Source organism: Prenolepis imparis, unplaced genomic scaffold (assembly GCF_030444845.1).
Source record: "Prenolepis imparis isolate NDT839.2.m4 unplaced genomic scaffold, iyPreImpa1.0 SCAF_4, whole genome shotgun sequence".
Lineage (NCBI taxonomy): Eukaryota > Metazoa > Arthropoda > Insecta > Hymenoptera > Formicidae > Prenolepis > Prenolepis imparis.
This window is the reverse complement of record NW_028141162.1, coordinates 19,907,944-19,917,723: the sequence shown is the minus strand read 5'-3', so window position 1 is coordinate 19,917,723 and position 9,780 is coordinate 19,907,944.

Genomic DNA, 9,780 nt, shown 5'->3' with positions numbered 1-9,780 from the left:
TGCGACGACAACACCTCTCTCTCTCTTTCTCCAGCGACAATATTCTCTCTCGGTCAGGCTCCCAAAAATAAAGTAAAATACACGCGAATTAGTAACAATTGATACTGTGTTGCTCAGTCTCTCTGGGATTTTCGGTTTCGCTCTCTCTCTCTCGCTCTCTCGCGATTGGCGTGACCGCTTGGCTTTTTGCCCCGCGATTAGGCTGGGGCGGACGCGCGTCGTGACGACCACGTCACAGTATTTATACTTGTGTCCCTTGTTACCTAATACAGGTTTCACAGGTAATACAGGTGTTTCACAATGCAATTTCGTCTATGTGCATTTGTTGTTATTAACATACTTTTGTATTTCTGCAAGTCTCACACACATTCTCGGTGTATATTTCGTCGGGAATTCTCTTGAAAATTAACTCCTAAAGACCTGCTGTTCCCATGTATTTTGTTCCATTAACAATTATATTATCATTTTTATCGACACCGAAATTTTTATCACCGAGCATCATTCCTTTTTCGGTAAATTTAACACCGTATACGTAATCCGTCTTGGAATGTTTATCTTGAGTCAATGTAGCGGCCGCATATTTTTGGGCAAGTGGACCCAAGCGACTTTGCAATGAATTTTGACCATCGGACGTTTGTAATGAATGTCGAACTGATGTCACAAGCGATTCTGGTGTAGTCTCAAAAATTTCCTCGGTAGACGTCTTATCGGGCAATATTTGCCTCGGCTGTACATCTTGTATCTTGTTCTACGGAGTAAAAGTAGCTGCATCTGATAATTGTTGCATTCGCCTGTGTTTGAATCGCTTCGGAGTAGAAGTTATATCGCTCAATGATGTATTTAATCGCTTTGTTTTAGCCTCTTTTTTTCTCTCCAAGCATACTCAATGATTCAATCTTTTCTTCATCAGACTCAACATCGACTGTATTTTCGACAAGCTGTTTCAGAGGTTCGGAGATTGGTTTAAAATGCCTCTCCAATGCATCGTCTTCCTCCATTTTACCAGTTTTCAAGGAACGATATTTTTTACGGATTGAGTCGCTCGTTTTCACAATCTCTCTCACAATCTTTTCACGATCGTTATTCATCATGTTACGTTCAATAAAGACGTTGCTCGATCAATGTGTTGATAGCGATTAATTGTTTTGCGGTATTGCAAATTCATTAAATCTCTTTCTGTATCGTCCATTAGTCAGTGGACTGTCCTTGTCAATCACCGCGAATCCATATTTGTGTTGCCAACATTTCTGACAAAAAGCGCGAAAATTATCGTAAGACATGTCTGTATTTACATGATCATTGTATACATGTTTCAAGTTTGTCCCGTCTTGTTTAAATAAAATTAATAAATTTACATTGTCGCGTATAAGATGCTTGGGTATTTTGGCGTACGTTTGACAAAGATAGAAACAGTCGATGTTCGAGTGTCGTCCCATTGCAAAGTACTCTCTTATCATATCTTGCTTGTCGCACGCCACGTCATCAAAGATAAAAATGGAATTCGGAAGCGCCTCACTCAGTGGAATGACATCGCTATTATTAGAGAATGTAAAATAACCAATTTCTTCTATCGGTGATAGCAAATTTTCCAAATATTGATATTTCGGTTGTTGAAGCGATTTCGAGTATACGTACACGTTCTCGAAGCAAACGCCGTGCGGGCTTTCTATCAAACTAATCAACGCGTTAGTTTTACCACAATTTGAAGGACCGCAGATGATACCGCGTATAGTATTTGGTAGCATGTTTCCATGTCTGCGTATTTCTTTATCCGACATTAACCGCGTTTTGTCATCGAAATTTGTAACTTTGATTATCGTCGCTTGCCGAACGAACCGCATGTTTGCTCTCGAATCAGACGAATGAGTCGTGGAGGGTCTATTTATAGCGATGCATCGGGTGAAAACAGCTCAGTATTGAAAATGTTGCTCTATCTGTCGGTTAAGACTGATATTCTCGAGCTTACTGCCGAACAGTTGAAGTTTATTCCCAAGATTGTTTTACTGCAAAACTTTGGCGATTACGTGGAACTATTGTGGGATGTCACGTCCGGCTACTTAAATTTTTTCACTCTTATGCAAAATAATTCTAAGTTCTTATAACACCGTTCGAAATGCGCGCCAATGCCGGCCATGACATCTAACTCCGCCTAGTGCCCGAGCGCGGCGCTCCGCAGCACCAGGGAACTTCCCTACCACGGCAACTCCCTACCCTAGAGAGTTCCCCCACTCTCGGCCGCCGCAACCGAGCTGCCGAAAACCGAAGGACCTCAGAGCGAGCCCAGAGGAGCTCAGTTCTAATCGCGCCGTCAAGCAGAGCAGTCACCTTTAAGACTCTCTCCGAATTCTAAAATTCAAATTCTAACTCTAAGATTCTAATTCTAATTCTAAGACTCTAATTCTAACTTTAACTCTAAGATCCTAACTCTAAAATTTAACTTAGATACTTTGTATTACTCGTAGTGTTATACTAGAATAAAAGTGTTATATATATATATATATTCTAAATTCATTCTAAATTAGTTCCAACCTCGTGTATCTCCAAGCCTATATTATTTCTAAAACGCATCTCGAATTCTCTCGCCTGCACATGCCGAATAATCCATTCCTAACAAATTATTATTCTATAACATAGAAATATTTTCTGAACCTCGTAGTGATTATTCAGAGAGGACGAACCGCTCATAATCTCTCGCCGAAAGCAACAACAAACAGTGAGGACCGCCGCACGTTAATTATTGCAGAAGCGAAACGACGTTCAGAACGTTTAAATTTTACAATGCCTAAAACACGCGTCAAGTAATCCATTCCTAACAAATTACTATTCTATAACATAGAAATATTTCCTGAACCTCGTAGTGATTATTCAGAGAGGACGAACCGCTCATAATCTCTCGCCGAAAGCAACAACGAACAGTGAGGACCGCCGCACGTTAGTTATTGCAGAAGCGAAACGACGTTCAGAATGTTTAAATTTTATAATGCCTAAAACACGCCGCGCAGGAAGAAAGAATCAACTACGGCGTATAACAGCACGACTACATCGCACTGAATCAACACGTGGTCTCTCTAATTTCATTGGAATCGACTATCATAACGACGCGGAATACGATAGATTGTTCGGCGACTCCGTGCCTTTTAGCATTAATAATAATAATAATAATCACGCGGACGTTAAATTACGGGAGTGGCCTACGCAATTGCACGCGATCGAAATCAAGAATTCCAAGGTGCCATTGAACGACATCCCGGACAACGATCCACGCCGTACAAGGTATCTGCAGAAAGGTCTGGCATCCTGTACACCCTCTACAACGCGGGTACCCCGGATCATCGCCATCCAGTCGTTGTCCATTCCTTGGAAATTAAATAAGGTAGGTGCTCAAGATATTTCTTTACAACACGAGCCTCCCTTCTGCCCGGGAACCCGCGAAATACAAGAATCTATTTCGGAAACTACGTCTACGCATTTTTGAATCACTTAACAATAATAACTAATAAATTCTCTTGCAATTTTAGAAATATTAGCTTACCACGTGGTTTCCAGAATATTCTCTGCGCGTCTTAAATTTTCTCATCTCCCAAAAAGAGAAATCGTGCGAAACCTTTTTTTTTATCAAGGGTCAGTTTATGGCCCTCATAAAACTGCAGTAGGTATCCTACAGTCAACCCTTTGGAAAATTCTAAATCTTTCCAGAATATCTAGAAACTTCGTGAACGTGTTAGAACATTCAAATCGACCTCATGGCAATTATTTATTTTAACTAACATTAGTTTAAACAATCAACTCCTATGTGTCCAATAATACCGTCACACTTGGACATCCCCACCACTTTGCTCCTCCCCGAGGATGATTCCGAGGAAGAAACTATTGAAGAAACCCTAAATAACCTCCCGTATTGCCAACGGATAATCGGTTTTATTAATAAGGAAACAAGTGCCGCTCTCTGTACGGATTGCCGTATGTGTTTACCTATTGGCGTGCAATCTGAGTGGTTAACTTGCGCTAAGCATCTCCTCGTTATCGGCGACGTACCGACCGGAGTCGTTTGCTCAGTCTGCAATTTTTACCGACTGTCGAAAACACGTGACATCGACCACCCTTGTTATCATTGCCAACGAGCTTACCTTCTGTACCGCCGTGGTGAAGAACCCTACCGTATCGACTCGGATGGTAATACAGTAATCACTATTTTCCACTCCGTCAACGATTCACTCGAACGATTCCGCGGATACATGGACTGATTCGTCAGTAATCGAACCTATACGAAACGCTCCCTTTCTCCCAAAACGCAACCGTGACCATAAAGGAAATACCTGTCGTCGTGGGTATCCCCGGAGTAATTCCGAAATACGACGTAGTCCGCCCCGCAGTTCGAGTTCGTAGGTCGCGATTTAAATTTCGTAAAATTTACGCCGCAACTGCACCCCCGGACGTAACATTGGATGCCGCGTGTCACGAGCACGACATTGCGTATTCTCGAAGCAACGCCCTCAGAGAACGACACGTTGCTGATAATATACTTGCTGCGAAAGCGCGAAAACGTATTACTGCGAGAGATTCGACTCTTGGTGAAAGAGCAGCCGCTACGACTGTTTGGGCAACTATGAAAGCAAAGACAAAATTCAGTATGGGTATAAAGGTGCAAAAATCTTCGAAAAAGAAGAAGAAACGAATACTGCCTGTGGCGAATCGTGGTGGTATCTTGCCAATTTTACCATTGTTGGGAGTTCTCGATTCGTTAGCCGGTGGAGCAGCGGGAGTCGCAAAGGCTGTGAATGATAGCAAGGCTGCGCAACGTCAGCTTGAAGAAATGCAACGTCATAATCGCGCTATGGAAGGTCGTGGAGTTTATCTCGCTCCATACTAGCGTGGACAGGGATTCTCAACTAAGAAAAAAAAACGTAAAAAAAAAACGCTAAAAATGCCTGTGGGTGTAACATGTACAATTGCATCAACTGGCAAGACGTATGCGTATACCATTCTTTAGAGGTGTTTTCATGCGCAATAATTTACCGATAAGCGATATACGACAAAATGAAAGCGGTATTGTAAAGTTGAATGACGTTGATGGTTCCGGTACTCATTGGGTAGCATATGTAAAGAGAGGAAATCGAGCAATATATTTCGATAGTTTTGGTAATCTTTAACCACCCAAAGAATTGGTGCAATATTTAAATGTTACGAAAATAGAATACAATCACACATCCTATCAAAATTATAATCAGAATAATTGTGGACAATTGTGTCTAAAATTACTTCAAACATTGATATAAAACCTGACAATCTGCCATCGCGATTCAGTTTGACAACATGTCCCTAACACTAACGTTGACTGGCAAAAGTAGTGTTCTCGCTGTAAGCTACTTTCCAACTATAGATTTATCGAATGGTGATTACGAGCTCGGTTTAACAGACTTTGAAACTTATCATACGATACCGAATGTGAATTCTAAGAATAATCAATTTTACTTTGATAACAATGACAAGGAAATTACGATACCCGAGGGATCATACGAATTACAAGCTATAGATGAGTATCTGAGACGTGCAATTTCACAATATTCTTCCAATAAAGAGCAGAATGAAGATGCAATAGTGCTTCGCGCCAATCATATTACTCTAAAGAGCGAAATCAAATGCATATATAGAATAAACTTTAATAAACCATACAATATAGGATCGCTATTGGGATTTTCGTCAAATCGTATATTGCAACCTCAAAAATGGCATGATTCGGATTTACCTATAAATATTATTAGTGTGAATATTATTCGTATAGAATGTAGCGTCACCACTGATGCGTACAGTAATGACAAGCGCGTACACACGATACATGAATTTTCACCGAGCGTGCCGCCAAGATATAAGATATCCTGCACAGATCATTTATCTCCCGATCGTCGTACGGAGCATTATTGATTTAACGATACGTATTGTTGATCAAGAAGGACGATTGCTGGATTTTCCAGAGGAGGAAATTACTGTAAGATTGCACGTACGGCGTCGACAAAATTAGTGTGTGATGCTTGTGCTAAATGATACGGAGCACGTGAGAGACAATAATTTTACGAGGGACAATACTTTTGCGAGAGCAGCTGCAGTGACTGCGACGACTGCGACGACTGCGGTATCAAGTGACACTAATCAGAGATCTCGTTACACTAAAAAGAAACTCAGCGCATTGAATCGCGAATTTTTAAAATCATTGGGATTCATCGTACGAAAAAATGATTGACATTTTGAATATTGGTGGTGAGCCAGTCTTTGATGAGCGTATCGTCAAGGTTGAGACACATACGTACAATCCATACGCCAACACATCGCTTGGACATAGAGATACGGATACCTATATACCACCAGGATTTGTACACGTTACCGCGCGAAAGCTTTTTGTATGTTGAGGGAAAGTTGATGATATCTAAAATAGATGCAAATGAAATGATGATATTAACAAATAATTGTGTTGCGTTCATGTTTGATGAAATTCGATATGAACTCGATGGTGTGGAGATTGATCGCAATAGAAACGTTGGAATAACTTCCACGATGAAAAATTATGTCTCTTTAACAACCGAGAGAAGTAAAATCTTGAAAATGGCTGGATGGGATATGACACATAATGGGTCATGTAACGAAAGTTGTATGTTCAACTTTTGCGTGCCGCTCAACATGCTATTGGGATTTTGCAAAGATTACAAGCGAGTTGTGATTAATGCCCGCCACGAATTAATTTTGATACGTTCGCACAACGACAACAATTGTCTGTATGGACCTGCGGAAGCTGCTATTGAATTACTCAAGATACAATGGCGTATGCTTCATGTACTATTGAACGAGATTAATAAACTGTCCTTGCTACGAGCATTCGAAAGCGGGCGATTCTTAAACATGAGTTTTCGCTCTTGGGATCTATACGAATTTCCTCTGTTACATAACACGATCAAGCATTCATGGACTGTGAAAACTGCTTCTCAGCTGGAAAAACCGCGATATGTGATCTTTGCACTGCAGACTGGTAGAAAAAATATTATGATAAAAGATAATACCTTATTCGATCATTGTAAATTAACCAACGTTAAGCTCTATCTAAATTCGGAATCTTATCCCTACGATGATTTAAATTTAGATTTTGAAAAAAATAGATTTGCTCTCTTGTTTGACATGTATTCTCGTTTTCGCAAATCTTATTATGGGTGTGATATTGAGAATGTGTTAACTGTCGCAAAATTTCTACATTGCGGTCCTCTAGCAGTTATTGATTGCTCGCGACAAAATGAATCTGTCAAAAATTCTACCTACTAGTGGACGTGAGAATAGAGTTTGAATGTAAGGAAGATGTACCGCAAATACTACAGCCAATTGTCTCATCTTGCACGATCGTGTTGTCGAATATTGTCCGTTGATCAACGTAGTGCGTAAAATTACTTAATCAGCAATTATCCCCTCCTCCGATGTAATATAAATGATTGAGATTTTTAACAATCGACGTCAGTGGTCCAACATTCTTGCAACAAAATGGTTGTACCGACGTTTGTGGATCTACAAGGATTTATTCTCAATAAACGGTTTATCGTGAAGGAAGCGGCGATTCTGAGAAGAGGATTCATTGTTTCACATTATTTTTTCGCATGTTCCGTACCATGGGGTGTACTCACGCAATCTGAAAGACGTCAAGCCTCATGGTTGATCAGAAATCACCATGGATTGCAATGGGAAGATGGAAACGTTCAATATAGCATGGTTCAGCGTTTGATTACATCAGCTATCGCTGGCGCGATACAAGAAGAAGAAGAATCATCATCTCTCGTGTACATAAAAGAACTTGAAAAGCAAGAATGGTTGACCGATATATTGGACGACGCGAGAAACGGTTTCACTATTAAGACCTTGGATGCAAACTATGAAGATATTCCTGCCTTGAGCGAATTAGATCCTACATATAGCCTACGTTGTGAAAAGCATGTAAAAAATTGTGCATTGCAAAATGTATTTAAAACATTTAATTGGTGGTCGAATCACCGCAATGAATCACCACACCCTTTTATTAAATAAATTTCTATTATTGAAATAATATTCTGTTTGTTCTCTCATTTTCCTCATACGCATACAAGTATTATATGTCCGCACGTGCTCGTATTAATTTCAGTATGCGACAGCATTCTTATGTTATAATTTTTAAATGTAGCCGATCGAGGTTTGAATGTGGTTGATTGATGTTCGATCGAGGTTCGAAGGTGGTTGATTGATGTTCGATCGATGTTCGAAGGTGGTTGATCGAGGTTCGAAGGTGGTTAATTGAGGTTCGAAAGTGGTCCCTCTCGTTGACCGCCACCTTGTCGTGGTGAGAGGGCTCACCCGTCTCGCTGGAGAGACAGGTGCTAAGAGCGGTCAATACGGCAGCTTTGCCGTATAACGTTCTCCGGCGTGCGGAATGTCTTCTGCACGTTGGAGAAGTCTCTCATTGCGAGAGACACGAGGCCCGGCTCCCTCGAGGGTTTATCGCCCGCGAGCCGGTAGGGGTAAGCGGCCCTGGCTTCAAACTCCCGGTGGCATGGCACCGTTAGGGGAGGACATTGCACGGCGTCGTTGGCGCTGTCCTCCCTCCATGCAGTTTGCGGCCTCGGCCGCGGGGTTCTTGCTCTGCTGTCTCGGGGGGGTGTTTTCGGGGTTTTTCTCGGGGGTGTCTCCCCGGGGCTTCGGGGTGGGGTCTTTTGCAGCGGGGGCCGCGGGGATGGGTGACCATCCGTGATTGCCCGAGGGGCTTTGCCCGGAGGGTCTTCCCGAGGGGCATCGCCCGGAGGGGGTCACGGTGGTCGGTCGCCGGGGCCGCTCGGACGTTTCCGAGACGGGGCCCGGCGACGAGAGGAGCCTCAAGGTGCTGGTGGAGAGCCTGCTCTCGTCCCAGCGTCCCTGGGGTTGGTCGCACCCGGGCCACTCGGACGTATTTCGAGCTCGGGCTGGGTGCGACGGAGAAGGCCACGCGTGACTACCCGAGAGGCTTTGCTCGGAGGGGTTATCCAAGGGGCATTGCCCGGAGGGTGCCATGCGGGTCTGCCGCTGGGGCCGCTCGGACGTTTCCGAGGCGGGGCCTGGCGGCGAGAGTGGGTACTCCTGACTGGTCGGAACCGTTTCGAACCGGCCGGTCAGGAGAGGCGGAATCCCCTCCACTGGATGTAATTACCGGTGGGGGGACGCGCTGGTCGCCACGGCGTATAGGGCAGGACCGGGGAGCGGCGACCCTGTCCGAAGCGTCCGTGGGACCCCCCCGGGTGGCGCCGCCCACCGCGGTACTCGCATTGTCGGAGGTGCGGGATCCCTAAAAGCCCGTGTGGGCGTTAAAACCCGCACGGGTGTGTAGGGGGCTCGGGGTCAGGCCGGGGTGTGTTATCCCCCCGGCCAATGACGTACGTCCCCTCCCTGGAGGAACTTGGAGTGTGGCCGGTCATGTTTCGGGGCACCCCTTGGCCGGTGGGGGTATACCCTGGGGGACAGGAGTCGCGGTGGGAACGTGGGATAAACGAAAATGCATAAACAGAATAACAACCCAATAAATAAAAAAGAGAAGGTGCAGGAGGAGGAGAAGGAGGGACCTAGCTCTAGCTATAGCTATAGGGAAAGGTCTCCCATAAGAACGGGAGGTAGTGAGGCAGTCCAAAAAAGGGATCAAAGAAGCCTCAACGGAGAGGGTGGCGATAAGACAGGCAAAAAGCCTGACAAGGAAGGATGCTGCAAAGAGCTGAGGGTCTACAGAGAATCAGCTCGACAGACAGCATAAGG